Here is a 27,448-nt window from a genome sequence, read left to right on the forward strand (position 1 = left end):
TTGCATCTCCAGCTCAGCTCACACAGATTATATATACAGCACATTATGGAGTAATGAATATGTATACAATGAACTCCTCAATTATCACACCACCACTGGGTCTCAATTAATACACTATACTTCTCAATCATAATCTAAATTAATATATTTCTCGCTCGTGATGTGAAAGCATTTACCTTTTATAAGACATCATACTGAGACGGAAAACCAGTCACACGCAATTTATCCATTAAGCTGTTTATCCATTAAGCCATATCCAAGTACGGCTTGTCAATTATAATGTAAACAAAGGGACTTGTACTTTTTATAGACGCAGATGTATGTAAGAAAAAAGTGCAACGGGAGCAGTCATAAGTATTAAATACATGTTATACATTTAAGTCCTTAGTTTTAATTAATGTAAAAACACATTTTGAATAATTACTGGCTGGTATATATATCATTATTATATAAATAATGACTGTAACCTCTGATTGCCTCAATTATTTTATACACCTGGGACTTGACAATACTGTACTACTAACCAACAGCTAGTTGCTGCTTAATTATTGCAGAAGCTGAAATTACTTTTCTAGCTGGAGTAGACAATGTTGTATATGCAAGTAAACCTGCTTTTTTCTAATCTAGTTCAAATATGCCAAATGTGTTTAGTAACACATAGATAAGATGGGTACCGTAGGTATTGTTTACTATTATTCAATAAAGAACAGCCTACTAGGTTATCAAAATTGCCATACTGTATGATATGCCTTATTGTGTGAAAGATGTGTGTGTGCTACATCCTCTAAAGAGGGGATTGTGGCGATGGCAGCATCACTGGTGTCTTGCACACTTGGGAATCGATCACAGAGAAGCTGAGAGAGCAAAGAGTAAATCCTGCCTTATTTTGCTTGCTTGTGTTCCACTAGCCTCCGCTCCACAGTGTGATTTTACACAGTGGGTGCCTTGAGTCTGAGAAGCTAAACGATGCACTATTGGGCATGAGAAACACTCCTGTTGCTCACCACCAGCTTTTAGTTCAGGCATCGCAGGGCAAGAAGTCTCAGAGGACCTCATTTACTGTCCAGAAAGGAATTGTGTTACTGCACTGTCCCTTTTGACAAAAGAAAGAAGAAAGCTAAAGTCCACAGTAAACTGTCTCTCTTCCTCCCTCTCTCCAATGTGTGTGCCCCCTGTCCCTTTTGAAAACACAAGTTTCATGACTCCAAACATGAGCCTGGAGCTTTATGTGAGGCTGGAATATGCACAAAAGCAGCCAGAAATACTCCTGAACTCTCGTTCAGCAGATTCTGCAAGACGCTCTTCCCTCCCACAGAAAAAAGCCCCTTTGGACTTGGTTGAGTGTATGACACAGTCCAGTATTTCACTAACTAGAGAAGACAGTTTGGAGGAGCTGTGTTCTCTAGTTTGCCTTTTCATATTGACAACAATCATCCATGTGTTAGCATCTACCCTGGAGCAGGCTGGTGCTCTGGTGAACAGTTAGTGAAAATGTATACAGATATTTCCTAAAAACAGCAACCTGCGAATTGTTAACACAACTGTGACTCTCTTAAATGTTGCACCATGAGTTTAAAGCGCACCAAGTTATACAATTAAAATAAATTAACCTGCTCTTTCAGATTGACTCTCGCCCTGCAATCAGGTAGCAGCTGATCTCTTCTTTGCCTTCCGAGGTGGACACACATTCAGGACAGTGCTATCAGTGGATAGCCACTTCAGCACCATGGACAGCGCTATGCATTTATCAAAACACTGCACAGTTAGGCTACAGATATGATCGGAGCCATCGATTCTAACTGGCACAAACCTCAGTCAGATAAATGATCAATGTCTCAGGCAGACTAGACGAACATATTCAACCAAACGACCCCTCTGCCCCTGCGCCATCTCTGCTACCAGGGGATGGAGAGGGGGAGTGGAAGGTTAACAGGGGGCACCCATTAAATGACCCACTGGCCATTTCTGGGGGAGTTTCACATTGTCTGATAGTGCTGAAGACATGCATGTCAAGTGGATTCGAGACTCTCATCCCCACTCATTACATATGATCACTGGCTTGGCTCGCTCTGCTCTGTGGCATTCTGGTTTGAATGATAAACCTAACCCCTAGCCATGCATTTTCAACCTTTAACCTAAAGCAACAGGTGCTTGAAAAAGTAGACACGCAAGGCCTTAGCTTCATGATATCTTGTTTTATCTTTTCCTTTACAGTACAATAAGCTAATGTGTACTTTGATTGGTAAATTGTAACGAGCAACAAGATGGTGGAGTAATTAACAAAAGCTGTCTTGACACCAGTTTGAAATAATATTGTTATTACAGGTAGCAGTTTTAACTGAATCTGATGGTACTCATTCATTATGACATCTCTTATTTGTGAGGGAAAGCTGAAAATTGCTTGAATACACATTTAGTGGAAATGTATGTAATAGCATTCAAGCGGAGTCAGTCTTAGAGAAAATAATGCAGCCGTGAGTTTGTGCATGTGCTGAGACCTCTGCTCTCTGTCTCCCACTCTGACAGCCTCTTAGATGAATGCTTTCTGCTTTCTGGAGCTGACTTTGTTGTTTTCCCAGGCAGCCATGTGCAACTAGGCTAATGAGTACATTTAGCTGGAAAATGCTGAGGTAACACTTTCATCACACTGTGTGTGTGTGTGTGTGTGTGTGTATGTGGCCATGGATTTGTGTATGCATGTGTGTTTATATCATCTGTTTATTAAGGTCAGATTTCGAAGTTCGAGCTAAAAAAGCTAATTAGAGACTCATCCTGCTCCTTGCATCACACCTTTCTAGTCACACCCATCTCTTCCCACTTGCATTCCTCCATCTCTGCCTCACCCCACTCCATTTTATCTCTCTCTCTTCTAACCAGCTCTCTTGCTTTCTGGCTAATTCCCACTTTCTTCCCCTTCTTTCTTACTGTCCCCCCATATTTCAGCTGTTTTGAGGGGCTGATGTTGAAGCTCATGGTGTTGCTTGACAATCTGTTCACGGTCATCAATAGTTTTGAAATGAACTTTCAGTGTTTTAAGTTTAACAAAAGTTCTGTTCTAAAGAGTCAGAAGTTCGATTGTTTTGTTTACAATGTTTACTGGACTACAGACCCACCGTCTAAGTGTTACAAAAATAGAAAATAGATTTAATGCTCTCCAACTGTTTTTAAAACATTGCCTTCACGTAGAAGTCTCACACACACTCATTATATTTTTGGAGGGGTTTGAGTGACGCAAGCAGCAGTTTTTGCTCCTCAGCTTAGAAAATAAAATAAACTGTACTTGAGGCAGTGACTCTGGCCTTTGTAAGCTTTCCTCTGTCCCTCTACGGAAGTCGCCATAGAACAAATGACTGGAAGGTATTTGCAGGTGGTCTTTGCAAAATATATCTGCAATTGTCAAATTTAGTTTCTGAGTCAGAGTATAGCGTTCTTAAAATAATGGATAGAGAAGTTTTCACAGTAAGAGTTGTTACAGTAAGATCCAGCTTTTAAAAGACGGGCATATAATCAGGGACTGTTTACTCACATTAAACTCTTTGTTTGTTTGTTTCAGTTCTTCACTGCTGCAGTAAAACAGAGAAAGAGAGAGTTGCTTGTTTGTGCACTTTGTGTAGTTAGTCTAATTATTTAGATTTCTAATCTAGCATTAGTCAGGCCACTTTTTCACTTTTTCTTGTGCTGGTGGTTCTCCTTCTCTGCTCTGCTGATGCCTGTCCTCTGAGCATCTGTTCAGTACTGCAGGAATAATGTTTCACTCTGCACTCGTTCTCACAATTACCAGTCACAGAACTATTTGCAGGGGCGCTATAAGCTTTTGATGTCTAATTATTCATAATTATTCTCGATTTTATCACAAAGAATAAGTCACATAAATACACACAATGAATTTATACGAAAACAAGTTGTGAACATGAAACAAGGAGTATACATGATTATCTTATCAGTGGTGTTCAGTCAGCTGCAAAGTTAGCGTGATGATGAGGGCAGCCATTTAGTATAATGATAATAGCATTGTGTATTTATAATGATCAGTGCGTTTATTCATCTTAGACCTGACATGGTTGTCTTACGGAAACTAATCCACGACATTGTTTACAGGTCTTAGACAATTGTAGATCAAGTGTTTTGCAAATAGTAGCATCCCCCCCTCCACACACACACACACACACACACACACACACACACACACACTTAATCACCTCCAACAGGGGTCATTGCATTTGCTAAGAGGAAAGCAAACCAATTACAAGGAAGTTTGTGCTCAGCAAACCATGAAAATGCCACATCACATCATGCAAACAGAAGGAACAGATGTTATTTTACCCCAAATGAACTGCTTCTTCTGGGAGCACGATTGAGAGTAACTTTACTGCATTGACCTCTATAACGTAATACGTGTTCTAACAAGTCTGTGGACTCAGCATCCACATTATTCCAGTCAGGAATACAGAGCGGATGTTCTCTCTGCAAAACGGTTCAGGTGCTTCGACAACATGTCGGGTTAAGATACAGACGCTCTCTAACGGAGCACGTCGTCTTATGCACACTCAAGCCGATGCATGAACAAACAAACACAAACATGCATTAAAGGCTCCTCCTAATTCTAGTTCATCAATGATCGCAGTTTCCAGATGAATGCTGTCGGATGTAGAGCAACCAAAAGCCAGTCTCCGCTCTGCGTACATGCTTGTTGTTGTTGTCTTTACTCATTTATATATTTTTGTCTTATCAATTGTTTGTGCTGAGTTATTTATCCCCAGTTTACTAAATAAAAGAATGAGGGCTAAACCATGCATATGCAATGGTTGTTATCTCTGCTAATTCAACAAAAATATGCATTATGTAGACATGTCTTTTTTGCCCCCTCCTTTTTATCCTTTTGTCTTTTAGTTTTTTTTCCAATCGCCTGACACACACAATTCATTCTTGAAAAAGCATGTTTCCCGTTTATTTGGTATAAAAAGAGCTGCTGTAAGATTGCCAGGAAAGGCATTAATCAGTGTAACTATGCAAAGATTCCCACATTCTCCCTCTATGTTGCACTATGCACTGCTCCTTATTCCTCTCATTTCCACCCCTCTAATCATACACTCGTATCTCTTGTGTGTGTGTTTTTTAAGAGGAGGGAGGGACGGCTGTAGTAATAAGATCATTAATCATTGAGAATAATTCGCAGAAAGATCAGCCAACCTTGTTGAATTTGACGGCCACTATATTGGATCTATATGCTTGTAACATACTACATAGATAAGAAGCTTTGAGTTAGCAGTATTCTGCACATTTATGAGTTTTTGTCCACACATTTTACTGTAATTTTCATTTATACTATATGCAAAGCCTTGTTTAAGAAGAAAATCACAATGTATTGCATATTCCTAAAGTGTTCATATCTTATACGTGGTGTATATAAATGTGCTTCCCTAAACCCAAACTATTCTGTGTGTTGTGTTTGCCAGTTTCATCCATAAAACAAACCATATGGCCTCAATAGGGCTGATGCAGCAATTTCAACAGCAGCTTGTAAAATCAAAGCCGTTCTTAAAGTCAACTCTAATCAATCCTGTAGTTATCGTCCTCATAGGGTCTTTGTCCATATGGGAGCTTTTATGTGTGTGACTGTATAATAGAAATATATATTCCTGGTGAATCTCCTTGTTCCATCATTTGTTCAACTTTGCAATGTGCCTTTCATTTGTGAATACTAAGAAAGTACCAGTCCAGTCTAATTTTGGAAACCTAATGTGAGGTGTCTTTAGACTTACAGGTGGATGTTGGAAATTAACAATATAGAAGTGTTACATTATAAATCAATGTTAAATCATTAAGGTCATCATAAAGGCTATTTCTCCCAGCCTTGATTTATGGCTGAATGGAGCTGCCCATCTGTATCAGGGTTTGTATTGGCAAATTTGCTATTCATTTACATAATCATAGCAGAGTCCGCCCACTGCATCCCTCAGAGGCAGTGGAGCAGATGCTGCTCATCTACATCAAATGTATTTAACGACAGAAAATGGTGTTATTCAAACATTTAAATCACGGTAGAGCTTTAAAACCTCATGTGTGATACGGGATGACAAATAAATGTTGCACATACACTTTTTTGCTGCTTTAAACTAAGTGTCAAGTCACATATTGTTTCACAGTTTGGTTGGTACCCACATGAGCGCCGTTTTAATGAGCTTGGTTCCCAGATGGAAATGTTTCAAAAACCCCTGTGTAGAGGATTAATAACTTTAGAGGAGGAGGCTGTAATAATACAAATTGAATGATTCTGCAAAGTGTGTGTAGTTGTGTGTGTGTGTGTGTGTGTGTGTGTGTGTGTGTGTGTGTGTGTGTGTGTGTTATTCAAATGTTTTACTAAAAGCATACAGTATATGTTTTTTATTCAGGTGTGTGTGTGTTAGTTTGTGTCAGTTTGTGTGTGTGTGTGTGTGTGTGTGTGTCAGTTTGTGTGTACGCACCACCCATAATATTGTTGTTGCTATGGAAAGGGCAATGTCACGCATGTTCACAGGCATACACACACACAGTGCAGTAATGTTACACATGAAGGGTGTCAGTAATGGGATTCTGGTCAGGCCAGTGTGACCATGCTGTACTGAGCTAAGGTCATTGATACCATATCAGGAGCTGAAAGAGAGAATTAGAGGTGAGAGAGAAAACAAAGGGATTTACAAAAGGCGGCTGTAAAGGAGGGATGGGTATGGACAGGAAAGAAAGAAAGGGTTGTTTTCAACAAACTGTCACTCAGCTGTTAGGTGTTGTGTTTCTAGTGCGATCTGGTTTCCATACATAAAGCCCTGTGTGCCGTTGATGTCCTCTGTTTTATCCTCTCTTTTTTCTGATCTTTTACCCTCCTTTCCTGACTCTTCCCCTCCACTTCCTTTCGTTACACTGCTTCTCTCCTCTCCTCTCCTCTCCTCTCACACCTCCTTAGACAGGGCTATTTTCTGCCTGTCAGGCAGTTTGCAGACAAGCACTGTTTTGTATCCTGGTGAGACTCTTTTCAGTGTGTATGTGTGTGTGTGTGTGTGTGTGTGTGTGTGTGTGTGTGTGTGTGTGTGTCTGTGCGCACACACACTGTACAAGTGGCCATTTGATTCATGTTTACATTTGTGTCTATGCCTGTGCATGTATGTGTGTGCGAGACAGAAATGCAGCATATTTAATAAGCGGCCATTTGCTTCCTGTGCCTGTATACCTGCGTGTGTGCATGTGTGTGTGTGTGTCTGTGTGCCTGTACGGGTTGTGTGTGTTCCCCTGTTGTGACAGTGTTGAAATCCAAGCTGACATCCCCTTCTCCCTGCAACAGCATATGCCCCTCAGCAAGACCACTGGGAGGCTACAGAGAGAGAGAAAGAGGGAGGGAGGAGGAGAAGAGGAGGAGGGGGGAGAGGAGAGGAGAGGGGAGGGCAAAAATAGAGAGGGGGTGTGGGGGAGACAATGGATAACGGGTGGCAAGAAGAAGGAGAATGGGATTGGGAGAGATGTGATGGAAGGAAAGGGAGGAGAGAAATAGCCAAAGAGGAAGAGAGAGGAACAGGAAGAGAGCCACAGAGTGAGACCAAGACAGAGGGCGAGAAAGCACCCCCACTGCGTTCCTTTTCAGTCCTGCTAGCGTTGGCATGTGTTAAATGTAAAGCTGCTGGCTGACTCACCACGCTACCAGCTCATAGTCAGCACTCTCTACTGCTCTTGTCTGACAGAGACAGAGGGAGAGAGGAAGGCTACCGGCTTATATTCAACACTGTCTGTTTCAACGACAACTGAGAGGCCACCAGTAAATTACTCAAATCGTCTCCTTCCTTTTCCTGCTTCTTAAACACTTTTTTACTTAATTAACACATTTGTCTGAGCAGGTTCTTTACCAGAGCTGTTTGGTGAGGTATATTTATTTATATTCCAACTAATTCCCTTTCAGAGTCTCGGAGGTATGAGTCATGTCACTGGAGAGCATGCAAGCAAACATCAATTTTATTTTGATTGTTTTAAATCAGAGCGATCACTATTTTTAGGATCGTGCCTCTTCTTATGCTCATCTGAAGTGAATAACATATAGAGTAACAAGTGTCTGAGTGAGTCAAGTGTCTCTTGGAATCATAGTGAAAGGAAGAGAATAAAAAGGTAGATGTGGGGGTTGGGTTGATAGTCTGTTCTTCTGCCTTTTAAAACTCGGTTTCAGAAAAAACACGTTTTTTATCTTCAGTTCAATTCCCACCGGACACATGCACACAAAAGATGTACAGTATGCTTTTGATGAAAGCCGTTCACAATATATAATATAGTGCATCAGGAGAAGTGAGGCAGAGCGGTGCCTTCGTGATCACTCGTATGTAACAATACTGTTCACAGTTTAAACTGTCATTTACCTTCGTCTTGTATGTGTGACCTTTTCCATCACACAAGATCATTTATTATTTTAATACAATGGTCTGTTCCAGCAGCAAAGTGCATTGCTTAAGGGTGCCTGAACATCTGCCATTATGAGTTTCTATTTTTATGTTGTCCTGTATATGGCTATACATTCAGAGAATTAGTATAGAATAAGGTTTTAATGCAGCGCATTCACACACAGGATATGAGTGATTTTTTTTTTATCAACATGCAAAACCGTTTTCATAAACTGCAGTTTAACGGTGCAGTGAAATGTCTTTGTTGGAGGTGAAGAACTGTGGGATTGAAGGAGAGTCTGAGGGGACTGGTTTACCGTGTACATAATAATATAGTGTGCATATGTGCATGAAGGTGATCCAGTGTAATGTATGCAACGGCCTTGGACAGGAGACGTATTGAACATTAACACAACCAGATCAGATTTAAATTGGATGTGAAACATTACACAATGTTTTTATTTATGTAGAGATGAAAGAATATATATCCAAACCATTTTTAAATACTGTGTTTACGTTCACTTATAAAGCCGCATGATAATAACGGTACTGTGAAATGTTCACTGCCTTGACCTCCGTTTTCTACTCTTTCTTCTTCTCCCACCTCCTCCTCTCCTCCATCTGCCTCCTTTTTAGTCGTTTCAGCACGTCGAAACATTTTCACTCCAGTACCTGCTGATCAGGAGCCTTGATGACCGCACTGGATGTAAAATGATTTCCTTTGCATTTTTTTTTTTCTCCGACATCAGTAAAATGCCATGATGGTGGTGTCGGCTGTTTTCTGGGACCGATGGCGTAGGCAAGGTAATAGACGTCACCTCACTGTGCATACATACAGCATTACTGATGATGAACAACAACTGTAGTGACTTTGAAATGGTCATCTCGTTGGTTGAGAGCACCGTTCATTCACGCAAATTACAAAACACATTCTCCCACTGCTGGTTTGTAACAATGATCGATAGAAGATAGTTGTATTATCCCAGCTTTTGAAATATCGCCCTCCAAGATTTCCGACACCCCAAAACAGTGTCTTAAAAATGTTTCATCTCCTGTCAAATTAAATGTGTAACCAAGGTTACCATATTTCTCTTATAATATCTCTAATGCTTGGAGTGCCTAAACATCGCCAAACATACAAACAAATGTTCTTTGTTATGTTGATAAAAACATGTATGGACATACGGATATTTCAATGACTGCTGGATTTGTGTTTAAAATGTCACGTAAATTCATCAGTAACTTTCTGGAATCAGTATTCCAGTCAGTCGGGACAGTCCAGACGTTCCCGTCAACAGTTTCTAGTCAAAACTATTCACAGTGAGGTCTGTCGATTATCCAGCATAATGGGGACATCCTTTCTGAAAATAGATGTAGCCGTTTGTATTGTTAAATGTGGTTTATATATATTGCCAGTACCACCCACGAGATTCCGTTTACCACCGTGGTATTGGGGTGGAGGACAACCTCTGCAAGACTTCTCAGGAACGGTAATGTATTTGAATCACAATCAACCATTTAAAATGATGTTTTTTTCCCTCTCTCCATGGATCATGCAACAGTAAACAGCGCAGCTAGCCGTTACAATTATTAGTGTTTGTGCACCAAGCAGTGTTTTCTCCTTCCCTTCTCGTTCTGTTTGACAAAGCTGCTCGTGATCTTCAAACCCCCTTCAACAAAGCTCTGTTCTCGTGAGGCCTGATCCCTCCTAACCCCCTGTCTCACTCTCTCTCTCTCTCTCTCTCTCTCGCTCCTGTCTCTCTCTCTCTCTCTTCCACCCTTTAGCTATCTGTCTCTCTCACACAACTCTCTCCGTTCCTGTCTCTCTGTCCCTCTCTCTCCCTCCTGCTGCTCTCTCCTTTGCCCTCCCCTCTCTCTTTGTTCCAGGGATCAAACGAGTATCTCTCTCGTCCATGCTCCGTCACCTGGGAGAACACACACACACGCGCGCACACACACACACACACGCACACACTCGTTCTGGTCTCTCTAGTTTGTAGCAGTGCTCATGTTTCTGTTCAGGATTTTGAGAGCAGTCATGGTCAAAGAACGAGCTAACCTTTCAACTCACCTATTGCTTTGGATCAAAGGAGAGAGGAAAAGAGCAGAAACAAAAGGAGCAAAGCGGAACAATGTCAGACAGGACAGATTAAAAAAGAAAAGAGTTTCACAGAATTGAACTGAAATGACCATGATAAAGATCAGAGCCAGCGTGTGTTAAAGCCCTTGTGGAATTGCCTTAAAACTTCTGAATGAATTTGAAATAAAAAGTCAACCTTATGTCAAGCGGGGTGACATTTTTGGTGGTGTGAATGACATGCTGAAGACGTAATTAAAATGGATTGCAGTCACAGTTGGGATCACTTTTAAGAAACAAGTCAAAGGAAACTTCACATACAATAGAAACGTCGGTCCCCCTCAGGGAATCAAATTGTCGTGACCTGTGTGCCATCACAGCCTCCACGGCGTTACTTTCTGGCCTCTTTGATCAGTCCAGTCTCGTTCAGCCAGTTCCGTCCACTGCAATGTAGTTTAGTTTAATCCTGCTGAAACGCGAACAGGTGGCATATGACAGCAGGTATGAGCGGACATCAAAGGCTCCAGACAGAGGAAGTGCAAGCGAGAAATGGAGGCCAGAAAGATCTGTAGACAAAGCAACGTATATTGGGCAAAAAGAAAAGGCCAGAATCTGAAACATGGGAGGAGAGAGAGGCGAGGTAACTGTGCGAATGATAGCAGATGAAGAATTATAATGACAGAAAGAAGAGGAAATTGGAAATCTTTGTGCGGTGGTTGGGGGTGTTAGGCGGAGGGTTTTCTGCTTGGCTCTAGACCAACAGCTTGTGTGCTTAACTCTGGTGAATACCAATTGTTCTGCCCTGATAAAGGTCTACTGCAAAACTCCCAAAATATGTATCTTTATCTCCCCCTCTTTCTCTGTCTTTGTCTCCCTCACACTTTCAGTAGAGTTTCACCTCAAATTAGTATTGTGTGTGTGTGTGTGTGTGTGTGTGTGTGTGTGTGTGTGTGTGTGTGTGTGTGTGTGTGTGTGTGTGTGTGTGTGTGTGTGTGTGTGTGTGTGTGTGTGTGTGTGTGTGTGTGTGTGTGTGTGTGTGTGTGTGTGCGCGCGCGCGCGCGTTTGTGTTGAAGCAAACCGTTTCTATACTTTTCTTGGACCTCTGCATATACTCACTCTTTTTATTTCCTCTCCAAAGCAATAAATGCACACTTGCAGTCTTCTAATTTAGATTTTACACATATACGTACTTTCTCTTTTACACGCACACACACACACACAAACACTCTGTCACCTCTATAGGCGTTTCTCTGCAGATGATGTCGGGTGAATGTGGACATTGTTTAACGAGCTCTGGGAAAGGGAAAGTGGGGAGGTGGAGGAATGGGACAAAAGGAGAGAGAATAGGAGGAGGGGTAGAGGACAGCAGCAGCAGGGAGGGGGAAGAGGAGGATATAGAGGATGTGGAGAGAGAAGGAGGGAGACGCTAGAAGAGTGGGGGGCAGGAGAAAGGATGGAAACAAGAGGTAGGATGAGGAGAAGGAAATCTGTCAGACGAAAGAAAAAGAGGAGGAGGACAAAACGTGGAGAGAAAAGAGGAGGGACCACAAGAGTGTGGAGGACATCCAGTCACGGGAGGGAAGGAATGGGAAGAGTGCAGAGAAAGAAACATAGGGAAAAGTATGTGATATGTAGCCTGAGGACAAGAGAGAAGGGGATGAAATAAAGAGGGGAGGACTTAAAGAAGGAGATAGGAAGCAGAATAGAGAGAGTATGGGAAATGTAGCTTATAGAAACCTTCACACAAGGTGAGAAAGAGATGGGAAGGAGGTGAAGGGTAGATGATGATCCCTCCTCCCTGTGACATCTCGTCTCCTTCCTCTGTCCTCTCTCCTTGCAGCTTCTCTCCCCTCCTCTCTTGCAGTGTAACGTTAGAGGGGGAAATCTCTGAAGTCAGCTCTTCTCAAGGCTTTTCCTGTTCTCTCTTTTAGCATTGTGTCATGTTATTCCTGCTCACAAAATGGGAAATGCTTCAGACCCGACTCATCCTAATTAAACCCATTTCTGCCTCAGTAAGTTTCCGATTCTATTCAAACTATCTCCTTTTAAACTAGAGCCATGATCAAAGTCACTCATTTTTTTGCTGCGCTGTTGATCCACGCTGAGTGGAAATTTGTAAAACGTTTGCTTTTTTTTTTTTTTCTCCTTTCTTTTTTCACATTTTGATCCAGGAAGGGTCTGACATCCAATTGTCTGACAGAAAGGAATTTTCTATAACAATAGATCCAATTACGCACAGTACTGTATTGTAATTGGGCTTTCAAGATGAATCCTCCGCACAATCTGTTGCACTTCCGCTGCAGGATTGAAGTCAAAGAGACGTGTAGAAGAACACTGTTTCTACGTATATCCTATTTTTGTTCCGTTGCTCTCTCAGCAACTCTGTCATTAATGGTCATTGAGTCCAACATGGACAGACAGTCGCACGGCAGCGACAAAGGCCACAGTGTGTGTCATCTAATGTGGGATCTATCCACCCTCGAGCAGCGAGTGCAGCTCATTTTCTTCTGCTTACTCTGCTCTCCTTCGCCTCAGAGCATCAAGTCTATTTCTCTGTTCATTTAAGTCCTGAAAATAAACTGCCACTCTGTCCATCAGCCAGTGTGTGTGTGTGTGTTCATGTGGTTGTGTTTTGGGAGTTGTATGTGCACATTGGGGCGTGCACACTCTGCCTGTGTATATTTATTTGTGTGTGTGTGTGTGTGTGAAGCTGTCAATTTGTCTTGCCCAGCTCCATCCAAAAAGACAGACAGCCCATTGAGGCGTATGCTGCAGAGAAAAATAACAACTCCAACTGACAAACATACTTTAGTCAGCGTGTAAACGCACACCCTGAGATACAGGGATGACGTGTTGCATTTAAATCGAAGATATGGTTTTCTTTATATACTCAATGTACTTTTTTGTGTGGGTGATAATGTCACTTGACTGTTTCATAGTTAATTTGAAGTACTGATTAAAGCTGCATTGAATGGGAGACTGACTCCCTGAGGGGCGGACTGTAGCTGCTCTTGCGTGAATCAATCCAAGTTGAGCTGAGGAAGGTGGCATTTATCATCCATAAATACTGTCCTTCTGTCTGCTTATCATATGAGGGGGTGTGGAGAAGGGCATTTGAGGTCATGTGAATTCATGCAGTACGCCTGTGTGTGTGTGTTGTCTTGCTGTATGGATGTGTTGTATAGCAGCAGAGTCAAATCCATAGTTCAACAAGGGCTTGTCTCGAAGCTGCTCATGCATAACCAGGACACATCATAAGGTTCATTGTGCTTTTCCATCCACACGTTGATTATTCACCAAACATGCAACTACAACAGTCTGATTTCATAAGATACTCACTGCCTTCAGTTTAAAACAAAAGAGTAGACTAGTTTAATTATTTCATCCCCATGGCATGTGGCTCATTTATTCATGCAGTAATTTCTGATATCTGATATAGGGCTTGGAAGCTTTTGTTCTTGTTCTTATTTTCTGTTATTATGTTTCTGGTTTTCAGCTGTTATTAGGGGACGAGTTCTCTTCTTAGTTCTTTTATGAGGTAAAAATAATATCTTTGTGAGATTCTTGTTTATGTGTGAGAGAAAAGTTGTAGATGGATAGAATTTAATAATAAGTGTTCATAGTTGCACACTGCTATAATTCCCCCAAGCTATATGTATCCTCTATATCCATCCAGCCATTATCTATAACCGCTTATCCTTCTCAGGGTTTGGAGCCGATCCCAGCCGGGCGAAGGCAGGGTTCACCTGGACAGGTCGCCAGACGATCGCAGGGCTCATGGAGAGACAGACAACCAGTCACGCTCCAGTCCAACCAGCATCCAGTAGTTAGATCTGTGGGTGAATCATTAATCAACTGAACACAAAAAGAAATGTTGGCAAAACTGAAACGGGTGATTTTATAATATAATGTTTTTGTTAACACTGGATCAGTGAGATATGATAAGGATTTGCCTTTTTTTCCTGCATGGCTAATGTCTTTTTTAGTCTAATGACACACCTATACCAAGGCGGCTGGTGGCATTTGAAGGCCAAAGTTCATTATATTACGATTAATTTCCTTCACGACCTCTAAGAAAACGCTGTAGCTGGTGGGACATTTTCAAGAGCAAGAAGAAGGCATTGAAGGCACTCTCGAAGGCCTAATGCACAGGTTTATTACACATGCATATGTTGTTGTTCTCTGGGGGCAACAGTGAGCTACCTGACCTCAGGTTGTGGTCCAACAGGATTTGCTTCCAAATAACCTGAAATTTAAATCAAATCAAAGTAATTTTTGGTATAGCACCGACATACAGTATTTCATACTCTGATCTGAACATTGATCTCTATTGGCTGCTTCACTGCCCTTAGTTTTTTATGTTAACTACTGTAGTATATCCTAACACTGTGTCGCAACTATCAACTGTTTAATTGATGTTGCACTTGAGTGCATTTAGTTCAGTAGCATTTTTCTCTGGCGATTAAAAATAATAGTCCATAAATGTATGTGACATTTACTTCCTCAGGGACATGACCACAAATCCTGGAAGAGCATTCAGCGAATATAAGCGGTAAACCCAGGTATTAATCTCCCCACTGTCGTCTCTTCTTATTCTACTCTTTATCTCTTTACCTCTCTCTTGCCTCTTTTCTAATCTTCTTTCCACCTTTCTCATCCTATCTATTTGTTGTCTATTTGACTTCTATGTTCCGCTTACCTCTCTTTGTTTCCTTCTCCATGTTCCATCTCCCTCTCCTTCCTGCTCTTCACTCCCTACTCTCCACCTGTCAGAGTCCACAGCAGCAGGGGAAAGCTGTGAACATGGAATGCATGATGAATCATGTCTATAGGCAGCGACACCTGTATTGACCTATACTGCAGAGTATGATGCAAACAAAAGCAATAAATCAACACAAATCCACAAGTCAGGAGGCAAGTCCTGAAGAAATATTCCACGGTCATCTCTCTCCAGAGAGCGGTGCCATTGAAATGACCCTAATCCCTCATGTTTCTGGTAGGTTCAACAGTCTAATGGTACAACTAGAACTACCGGTCTTTGTGAAATAATCCACCTTTCTTTTTAAGCTTAGTATTGTGAGAAGTCAAGTGAACGTAAGTCTGTTTTACGGTTATTGAAGTAAATGCATACATTCTTCATACATATACAGTAATGTATGAAGGCAATATTTAGCTTCACATATTGTATTGAAGGTGCATTTAGAACAGGACAAAGTTTTACTTAATAGCATAAAAGTTTTCCAAGTGTTAAAAATGTGTTGAAGCTATTTTACGTATTCTAAATGCATTCTGCTCCAGTGTTACTGAGGGTTTCAGGAGAGGCCAGGTATGAATATTAAAATCATCAGAGGCTGCCAGTGTTTGTGAATTGTAAACACATCTGTCACTACTGTTTAATTGGTAAACAAGTCTGACCGCTTTCTGTTTGTTTGTAAACAACCATGTCCCTGCATGATATGAAAGGTCATTAAAACCAGCCGTCTACGACTCTATCTGCACCTCTCTGTGGTGTTCCATTTACATTTAAATTACAGGTCCATCGTTGGATCCACTGTCATTTGCAGTGAAACAAACTTATCAAGTACAAAGCCCAGTTATTTGACCTTCGAGACGAGTACTTTGGGGAGGGAGGGAAGATTTTAGAGGAAGTAGAAGAGGACGATGTAGGAGAGGCTGAGCAGAGAGAGATGGGCACGTGAGGAGCTGGATTTTGAGCTTATATGACGGGAGCAACAAATTAATTCTGGTGTCTGGACCAGAAAGTCAAAAAGTTATTCTGCTATTGTGTGCCAAGAGGGAGAGTTATCGAGGTTGGCTGGATGAATGGCCATGCTGCGATGGGGAAGGAGGAGCTCAGCAGCCAATAGGAGCAGAGGACAGCAGGGGGTATGGGGGATTGAGACACGTGAAACATGATACAGAAAGCACTTTACATATGCGTTACATACATTTAAACCGTAATAAATACTATTTTTGATTTTTACTCTGTGTGCCACTTTTTTCAGAATAATTCCCAATAAACTCAGGCAGAAGCGGTCAGCATGTTGCGACTATAGCCAAGATATATTTGGAGCAAATTTGTGATATTGGCAGTGTTCTGTATTCAAAAGGTAATTATTGGATTGTGTTTTACTAAAATAATTCCTCTGCAAGGATTTTTCCTTGTAAATGTTATACATCAGTGCAAAGTGTTGGAATGTTGAATGTGGACACATAAGTTTTCTTGATTTTTATTTGTACAAATTGTACAATATTTTTACGAACAAATGAGGATTGCAATCAAAACCAACAGTGAAAAAACTGTTCAATCCTTACCTCTAATGAGAAAATAAGTCTGTGATCCAGGTCTGTAATAATATAATAGTTCTTCTGTCACACAGGAACACAAACAGGGAATGTAGTTTCTTACCCCAGAGCTCAAGCCAATTTAAAACATATTAGTGCTCTTGTCGTGTGGGGACCCAAACTGAGAGAATGTAGTTGCTCAGCCTGAGACACAGGCCAGATGAAATATCCTGGCACAAACAGGATTAGGAAGCATCCATCAACCAACACAATCCAGTTCATTCTCTGCAGCTGTAGCACAGACAATACACGTTGTATCCTCAGATATTCTCAACCTTGAATTTCTATTATTTAAATATTCTATTATTTCATTGTAATCTAATTTCAGTGAATGCACAGAAAGTACTTTTATGTGTTTGTATTAGTGCGTGGATGTCAACTCCCTGGGAAGAATCCATAATGAATAACAGGACAGAAGCAGAATGAGAGTCTGTCAACACTGAACTGTTTGCATGTCTGAGAGTTTTACTGTGTTTGCACAGGCAAAATGGCAGCATATTTTATAAGCTGATGCATTGTTTCACTGTGTGTGTGTGTGTGTGTGTGTGTGTGTGTGTGTGTGTGTGTGTGTGTGTGTGTGTGTGTGTCAGAGTGGCAGTGATCCATTGACCTGACAGCTCTTCCTGAGGGAGTGCACACATCCCTGTCATTACCGCAGTGCCCACTGCTGATTGACTGCTTTCAGCACCACTCAGCAGATGTCAGTCAGTCACACTGTTGATTTCAAGCCAAAGTCAACACACTTGAGTGGTGCTGACAGTACCGACTGGCCATTGATGATTTATGAAGTCGGTTTTATTTCCACAGTTATATTCCACAAAGTTATTTGCCTACCTGTAGAATCTGAATCTCCAACGATGGCCCCGTGGTGCAGTTGAGGGCTTTGCATGTGAAAAGTAGTCAATAAAGCTTGCGCTTTGTTTAAAGACGCCTATTTCTAGAGTTAATCAGGAATTCCACCCTCCACTGGTCCTCAACAAATGCCAGATGGGATAACATTTATTTCAATCCCCAGTATTGTTGTGACTCCTACACTTTGTTATAATCACATTTTCTAATTATTACATTTTAGGAATTTCCTGTCAGCCGTTTGTCAACGCAGTACTCATTTCTCTCGCATTAGTAATCATAAAATATATAATAGAATATCTTCGCTCCATGGAGCGAAGATATTTAAGACACCATGCTGCAGCATGGTGTCTTAAACCTTATGAACAATGTGTCAAGTTGTTTCTTTATGTCTTAGTTATTGATTTGTAAATAACGATAATGATTAGTATAATCATGAATAATTGGCCCAATACCTAATGGCTGGTCAAATATTCTATCAAAACCATAATAAAGTATTTTCGCTACAAATGCATAATGCACCTGGGGTACACATTTCTCTTACACACATTTGCAATTATTATTTCTCCTGATTTAGACATTAGTATTTTGAAGAAATACATATTTCCCTCTTGATGAACAGAACTTGTCATTTTGATGGTTCTTGAGTTACACTTCTTAATTTGATAGTAGCTGCAAATATTGAAGAGACGGACATCTTGTTTTCATGTACTCTTATGAGTGTTTATCATTTAAGTCCCCTCACACACTTTTATTGCGTGCATTGTATTGAATACATGTGTAACACAGAATGTGTTGAAAACTATAGTGATGTTTTTATGTCAGAACATAAACTGGGACCAAAATAGAGAAAAACACAGCGTTAAAAATAGTGCAGCTCTCACACAACAAGAATGCAGCCGATTTAACGTATTTCATGACAGTCAACAGCTTATGACACAGGTTATTAAACACAAAAACGTCACACACATACACACACAGTGTTTTTGAACTCCAGCCTTGTAAAGGATTGTTCTGCTTGGCACCTTCACATCTGATTAATTGACTTGTCAGCACAGTATTTTTATCCTGCTACACTTTATGTGTCTGTGTGTGTATGTGTGTGTGTGTGTGTGTGTGTGTGTGTGTGTGTGTGTGTGTGTGTGTGTGTGTGTGTGTGCGATGGTGCATTGTGCAGTCCTTCCCAGTGTCCTCTCTGTACTGGTTGTATTCCCAAGGCGCACTATGGCATTCCAACGTCTGTGTGTGTGTGTGGGGGGAAGCAGGCCGACCGGCCTTGGGGGATTTTCCTTAGTGTGCTAGACTCTGATTGGCCGGTGCCTGTGGAGACTACCTGGTCTCTAGCTGTCCTGAAGGTGAATTCATCTCGGAATGAGAGTTTGGAGCTTGTTACCTGGAAAAATCTGGAAAAAATATTGAGACAAAAAAGGAGGTCGAGAAAAATATGCTAGAGGGAAAGATGTTGAGATTGGACAGAGAGAGAGCAAGAGCAAAAATAATACTGTAAAGTATATTTACACTCCATCACCGTGACAATATGCAGTTTTATTAATGCACACTAAAATGCACGTTACATTGCACCTACCAACATTAACATGATGTGACAAATGTACATATAGTTTGTTCTTCTTTATTGTTCACTTAATGTGTGACTTAAGAGTTTACCTTGTCAGCTTTGGTTTGGAGACGTTTTTAACAGAATGCATCAGTTACAAACTGAGGTGGAACTTGTAAGACGTTAGCCATCAGTGATGGTCCGATGGAAGATGTTTTTGAGTTGCATTGTTGTCAGACCCAGTGTTTTTAGAGCTTGACTCATATTATCTATTTTACTGACACGTTGGAGTCTAGTCTCAGTCGTGGTCCCAGGAATCAAATCCCTGCAGATCACTTTCTGCCAAGCAGCATTGGAAGTTACTCCGCTGTGGTGACAAGCTTTTTATGTTACCGTGGTGACTTTAGTCAACAATTACCGTGATACAATTAAAAGTGGAATTGTGTTACTGACTGTTCAGTTTGACTATTTTATAACGTCCTTATATGTCTGATGGAAATCGTTTGCCTCACTTGCATTGTGCGTTTTGAATTATTTCAAGAGAGGACTGTGTTTGTATTGTTCTTGTTTCAAACCTGCTGCTTGTTTGCGTTGCCGGCCTTTCTGCTAGAGCCACAATAACAATATTCATGTTGTTGGGATTTCCTGTGCTGTGGCTGCTCTTCTTATCTCAACAGACACACCACTGACCTAAATGCTGATGTATCCAATCCATCCTTTAAAAGACAAACTGGGACTCAGAGACCAATATCCCAGCTTACTTGTTCATTTATTTAACTTTATTTAACAGTATTGTCTTCCTGGCTTATTGGATTCCCGTCTCCAGGAAACTAGTATAGAGGCTTGCTAATTTTCCCTTTTTCTCCAATCTCAAACTCTGTCTCATCACCTCTCCTGAGTCATAATGTGTGCTGCAGGAGACTTGGACTGAACCATTTCATAATGACGAGTAAACATTGTCAACTATTTCAATCGTGTCGAAAGTCAACTCAAAATCCAAATTCTGCATGGAAAAACTAAATATCTGGGGTTGAGGAGGAGATTCTGCCTGAGAAGGAAAAAAGACATCAATCAGTGTGTCTTCATCCCTACAGTCGAGGGCAAAAGTTACAACTAAGTTCTTTTTTACTTTTCTCTTCCTCTGACTGCAGACACAGTAGGCAACACTTTCCACCATGCAGCACTGGCAAAGATCACCATCGTTAAGCTATTAAAAACAATAAACATCTGGTTTTCTGGCTGCCACATATTGCCTCAATGTGTGGCAGCATTAGCTAATTAAAAACTGCTGTACACACCCAAGCTTTCATATAAACACTCTTGATTACACAATCCTACTCAGTCGACTTCATACACATTTAATGGAATTAGTATACACACACACACACACATTAAATACAGACAAACATTAAAGAGTTTTGGGAAATTAAGAGAAACACATAAAGAACTTCAAAACCTCAATTCCCAACCTCCCACTGGGGCAATCCTAGCTCTTTTCTAGCCTTCAGAGCCAATCAGGAAAGAGCGACATGAGCCTCAGTCATCAGAGGACTGATTGATTGGTTTGGGGCTTAGACGATGATATAGAAACATATTCATCTAAAAGCCTCTTGCAACACTTTTCTGTTTGAATATTTAAGACTTTTTCTTTTACTCAGGCTGATATTCTGAACCTCAGCTGAGTCGCATGAGTGAATTTTACAAGTACAGTAAATAAAATACAATAAAGTCAAGCAGGCTCGATAGCTGCTGATTTGTCTGCGTCCACCACACTGACATTAGCTCTTGTGCACCTCGGGATGTCACATCTTCATCGCACGCCGGTTGAGTGTTTTCACTGCATCACATACATCCAAAAACAAATGAAAATGAGTAAACTCTCCCAACGGGGTGCGTTTTATTGCAAATAATGTGGAACATTTTTTTAATTGCCAATAAAATCTTACAACCGCTTCTAAATTTACACATCCTGCTAATATCACTCTCACTCAGCTCTCACTCAGCAAGGCATCACATATAATGTATTCAGATTATCCACAGACCACTGATATGCACATAGATACTTGCTGTGCTGTTGCACCTCAAATACGTATTTACCCTTTTACTTCCACAAAATGGCGATTTAGTTTTTTTTTGCTGTCTGCCTAATATATTTATCTAGACTTCAGATATCATTCATTTGTAACGTCCCCTGTAACTAGTTAACGTGGCGGCTCATATGATTCATAGCTCATGTGTAACAGCAGAATATTTGGACTGCCACAAAGGAATGAGTGAGTAAAGAGAACGACCTACAGCAACAAAAAAAAAAGGTCACACGAGTAGCAAATTGCAATATATACGTAATGTCTGGACAATAACAGCGTGTGTACTCTTATGTTTTATGCATTTGTGAGAGAATATTCGCCCTGTTGAGCAAGACACTGACTGTCCACCAGCTCCAGTGATGCTTTTATACAACTAACTCGACAGTGAGATCAATGAAGTATCACATTGCTTCTTACTTACATATCTTTTATTGCAAACAGATTTTATTCGGTTCCAAAAGGATTCAGATTAAATGAAATGCCATTCAACTCCAGATCTGCTGCCGAGGTGTAGTGGTTAAAGTGTAGTTAAAGTCTAAATATTTACTTGATGTTGTATGTTGTGCAATTCACAGATTAATTTGTAAACAAACAATTTGTTCGCAATTTTGACTAGTCACCTGTCGGTAACTGCTCAGTGTTGCTGGGTTTGGACCCATGAGCACGACTCAGAGACCAGGCAGGTAAAGTTAAAAGTTCACACAAATCAATAAAAGATGATCAAGAGGTCAGCAGGGCTGTTCCTTTGAGGTGCTGGCTAGTAGAGTCAGTTTATGGGCACCCCGCTGCTCCTGGGAGGATTAACATCCATAATTAACAGCCGCTCCACCTGCATTCTGATCCACTCTGCTCTAAAATGAACCACTGTCACCACCGGTTAGGGAGGGAGAGAGAGGGAGATCACACTCAGGCAAAGATTCTTGTGCTGAATATGACACACACACACACACACACACACACACACACTTTACAAAACACAAAGACATGTACCGTTCAAAACATGCACGCATCAGGTCGCAGACACACACACATACACACATATATATATTTATGTCAAATAAATCTTCATGCGTCCTCTTGCTCAAACAGCACACATGTTTCTTCTGGCTACAGTGAATAGTGGTATAATGTATTTAGTGAGAATTCAATCAACAGTGAAAAGAGGAAACGTTGTGCTTCGCCTGATAAAAGAATACATTTATCTGGAGCCTTTAAGACGTAACATCAATAACTCCACCTGCTGTAACTCCCACTTAGAGTAAACCAACGTTGAACACTAGGCTGTTAGCTTTAGTGTGGAGTGTGTGTCAAATTATCTCAGAGCTTATTGAAGGATTTGAACTTATTAATAAAAAACTCTTCATTTTATGAGGGGCCCAGACAGGTTTATAAATTAACTGTCTGGCAGTTGAGTTTAATTTTCCTTTAACAGCCACTTTGATAGCCATCACTTGAATGACTTACCTTGTTTTTATTATATTATATTAATCAGGTAATTGTTCAAACCCCATGAGGGATGCAATAGCCAGTGTGGCTAATGAATGGTAAATCACAAAAATCATCCCTTTTTCAGTAAAAAGAAAAGGCCAAAGCAATACATATTGTTAAATGAGGTCCTTTAGTCTCCATTTTGGTTATAAACGTCACAGAAGATTAGGGACCACAGCAACTCAGACCTATGTTAACATTTGTAAGTATGTTTTTAAGTTTTTTCAAAATGACTACTTTATTTACCTTGTGGCGTGCACAGTACATGACGAGCACAGTTTCCCTCCATGTGTTTGGTAGCGGAGGAGAAGGATGCTTTGGCTACATTAATTTGGGACATTTCAAGGTCTGTGGCTCTTTTGATCCATGTTTTTTGAGGCTGTTAGTCAGTGTCACTGACATCACGGTTTCCTGTCTGCTCTGAGAAACCACAGAATTTTGACTGGAATACGAACAGACGGAGGAAGGAAAGAAATATACATTTCACCCTTTTGGGTCCAGATTATTTCTTCAAAGAGATGCACTTTACACACCAGATCACAGGGATGTACAAGTAAGTACAATTCTGTTTCATGCTACTTCATACTTACACTCCATTACATTTCAAAAGGACATATAGAAGGCTACTTTACTCTACATGTATGTATGCTGTAGTTAAATGTGTTATTTTAAAGACAAAGTCGGATCGCTGCATCCCTGCTGGGTATCAGCAAATACCCAATATTAAAGAACTTTGAACGAGATTACAAAAATACTTGGGGACAACTGGAACATCTGTGAGGGTTCGGTTTCGGCCGGACCCGAGCGCAGACACGGGGACTACAAGGTCGGGTGAAGGTAACGGGTTTATTAAACGGAACTCTGATGAGATGGTAGAACGGGAGGTGAGTGCAGGCAGACCGGCGAGCAGGCACGGAGAACAGGGGTTAGTAGGAAGTCAAAACACAATGCAACGTATACGGTAGTAATCTAAATCCTAGACAGTCTGGAAATGGTGAGATAATCTGGCAACTGGAGAAAGGGAAGCCGGGGTGTTTTAACAGGAAAGAACTGATGATGTGATTAAAGACAGGTGCTGGAGATGAGGCCAGGTGCCGGAAGCCACGCCCATGGCACACACACACACACACACACACACACACACACACAAACGAACAGGGAACACAAGAGACACAGCCGTAACAACATCCCTACAAAACATATTCAGATTATAAATAATGTATTGTCATAATCTAAATGAGTTCAAATTAGTTCCTGGAAAACTAATATTAAGAAGCCAGTGTGGCCCATTGATTGAAGTAGTCGTGCTCTGAATGTGGCACTCCTGAGTAAATTTGCCCAGTTTTAGGCAGGTTTACATGTCATTTCTGTATTCCAGCCTATTTATAATAAATGCATTTTTTTTTTTTTAAATGCGTGCATCAGGATCCAGGACAGTTGTCATGGGGACCAGACTGATGGTGAAACAACAACAGTTGATTGTACCGTGTTTCTGGTCGGAAAAGTAGTCCTCTTCCCTCTTTCTTTTCTCCCATCTCTCCTCCTATATCCCCCCTCTCCTCTCCCCTGTTGTGTTTTCGCACATTTCTTCCCCCTCTCTCCCCATTCCTTCTCTGCCCTCCTCTGCAAATCTATATGCAATCATCCCACTGCAGCAGTCTAATTTAAATGTGGAACAAATGTTGTGACAGACTAAAGCTGGATAGAAGTCCTTATCCGCAGAGTGAGAACTGAATTATCCTGCTTGACTGAGCTGCTGACACACACACATTGAGGGGAGACAGAGGGAGAGAGACAGAGGCCACTAGTCTCATCTGAATTAAACCAACCTTTCTGTCTGTCTATTAGTCACCCTGGAAGCCAGTAATTCCTTAATTCCACTTCACACATATTCTTTGATTTAAATGTTTCTGTCGAGTTTCATTTTTCCTCAGCGGTCCCCCTGAGCCACCAGGACACCTGTGGAAGAAAACCTGAAGGGATAGCGCACTTCTAAAGTTGTGAGACTTGCAAGAGACCGATGAAGGTCCCATTAAGTGGTCTCATAACCCCCCAGTATGGGGTTAGGGTTACAAAACAGGGCTGGAAAAACAAAACATCCTGTTATGTTTTTGACATCACTGACTGAAGTTCAAAGAGTGATACACGGAAATATTCCATTCGTGTTTTTAAATCTTCATATTGTCCAGTTCGCCGGGCTCAATCAAATACAGTAAAGAGATGCTGCGAGTAGTTTTTGGTCTTCCAACTTCTTGTAACATGTACAGCTTTTGGTGAGCATCTCACAGTCCGTACTGTTGCTAATAGAAACCAGTTACCAAAAAAAAAAAAAAAGGTTCTAAAAAAACAACAATAACTTCCCAAAAAAGATTATCTTGCACCAAAATGGGGCCCAGCAAAGCTTGCTCTAATTGTTCACTGCAGACAAAACAGTTGTTTATCAGAGAATCCGTGTTGTCGCGAGCCAAAGTGTTTTTATTTTGGGTCATTCAGCCTGGATGATCCAGATTGCTGCTGTTACAATAACAACACATCAATGTTTAATAGTCTGCAATGCAGAGATAACACTTCTGATAGTCACAATGAAATCTGTGTCCGTGGGTGTGAGAGAGTGTGAGTTTTAGCATGTCAGTGACAAATAGAGACAGAGAAAGAAAGATGGGGAATGAGAGGGAAAGCATGGCATATTTGTCATAAATATGTTAAAATATATCCATATAACTCCAAATTACATCAATAATGTGGTACTTCTACAAACATCCTCAGACTGTTATTTCTGGTCATCCCTGAGCTGCCAGCAAATCCTGTTTCATAACAATTTGATTTATTCTTCCAACCGGGACAATGATAAGAAAGCTGATAGTGCTGCCAAGTCCTCAAAGAGCAGACTACAAGAACCACAACATGAAACATTCAGCAGGAATTGGCAACTGCTTTTTTTAGTGTAAGTAAATCAATTAGATTTACAGTGCCAGGAATAAGACACATTTTCCAAAGCTATGGACACATTTTCTGGTTCAGTGCTCCTGGTGCTGTTATAAAATGGAGCTTATTTGGGTGTGAAAACCAAACGAGGACAATATATTTTCATAAATGGACTGAAAGTAGTGATTATCACTGTTTTCAAAAGAAAGGGGTCACATTGATCGCTGTAAATACTGCACTGCATTCCAAGTTTCAAGATCCACTTTTAAACAAAAAATGCATCAACAGTAAACACAAACAACGCATAGTGCTTTGTCCCTAGAAAAACATAATTCAGTGCACTGGGATTATATTTGTCTGTGACGTCACCCAACAGTTTTTTTAAGCACTGTTCATTTATGTTTTTGGGTCACTTGGGAGCTCAGCAAGATTTTAGACACCAGTGAAATACTATTATAAAGTTGATATGGCAACGTTTCCTATTTACACATCCAACAGACGTAGAGCTACATTACCATTCATTTGGAGTCCTGATTCTATCTACTTAATATTTACTCTCTTTTTAGCTCTCTGTTGGTCTCCACCGACTCCTGAGGGAAACATCCGTCTCTTTAACTTGTTTACAAATGTAACATGTTGTACCTTATGTAGCTATATCGTCAGTATGGGAAATGTCAATATCGCCCAAGTCATCCACTCATTTTTTGCATATTAATTTAGCATTTGAAAGCAATTCTCATTGATTTCATCTGGTTGTTGGTGGTTGAGTAGGGTCGGTGTCTGTAATTACAAACATGACTAAGGACCTTGTGGACCGTAATTGATTTTGTTGTTTTAACACTAACACATCTGTCTGACAACAGAAAGAGCAGACTTGTTCAAGACCAACACATATTGGTGTTTTAATGTGTTTTATGAAACATGGCATTGAACTTATCAAAGAAAGTTGCAGGTGACGTCAACATCTGTTTGCTGCTGAGTGTGTGTAAAAGTTATTCCAGACACTTTAGCTGATTTTGTTCCTCTGTTGTTACCTTTGGATGCCCTAAGGCACACACACATACACACTTACACACATACACACAAACACACAAACACACAGGTGACTGTTGCTTTATGCCATGTGGTTTTCCCCTGGGCCACCACAGAGCAATCAGCAGGACACACACACACACACACACACACACACACACACACACACACCTCTGCTTTCAACCAGACTGACTGACAGGTTATCATACTGACGGTCTATTGTCTGACTGTCCATGTATCATTCATGTATCCCAGTCGTGTTGAGTATTTTGGTGGCATATTTAAGAAAAACAACAAGATTCACAGGCAAACTGAATTGACCCAAATTATGGTTTAGCTTGGAGGAAAGAAAAAGATAAGCTCATTACATTTTATTTTAGTCATTTGCTGTTGATGTGGACTAGATTTCATGAAGCATGTAAACTACCTCCTGCAAATATGTGGAAAATATGACTTTCAGAATATTGTCAAGGACTTGAGGTTAGATTGATACTGTTTGGCTCAAAATTCAAGTTCGGCCAAACCACATTTAAAGTCGTCCATGTTTTTCTTTGGTGTTTCTTTTACTATTTGCTTCTCTTCCTTTCCATCTGTTTGCCCATTCTTTATCTATTTTTCATCTCTGTTTTGCCAGTAAATTCCTCTTTATTTGATCTTCTCTTCCTTGTTTGTGTGTTAGTGTGTGACCATGACTAAC

The sequence above is a fragment of the Cyclopterus lumpus genome, chromosome 16 (genome assembly GCF_009769545.1).
Source record: "Cyclopterus lumpus isolate fCycLum1 chromosome 16, fCycLum1.pri, whole genome shotgun sequence".
Lineage (NCBI taxonomy): Eukaryota > Metazoa > Chordata > Actinopteri > Perciformes > Cyclopteridae > Cyclopterus > Cyclopterus lumpus.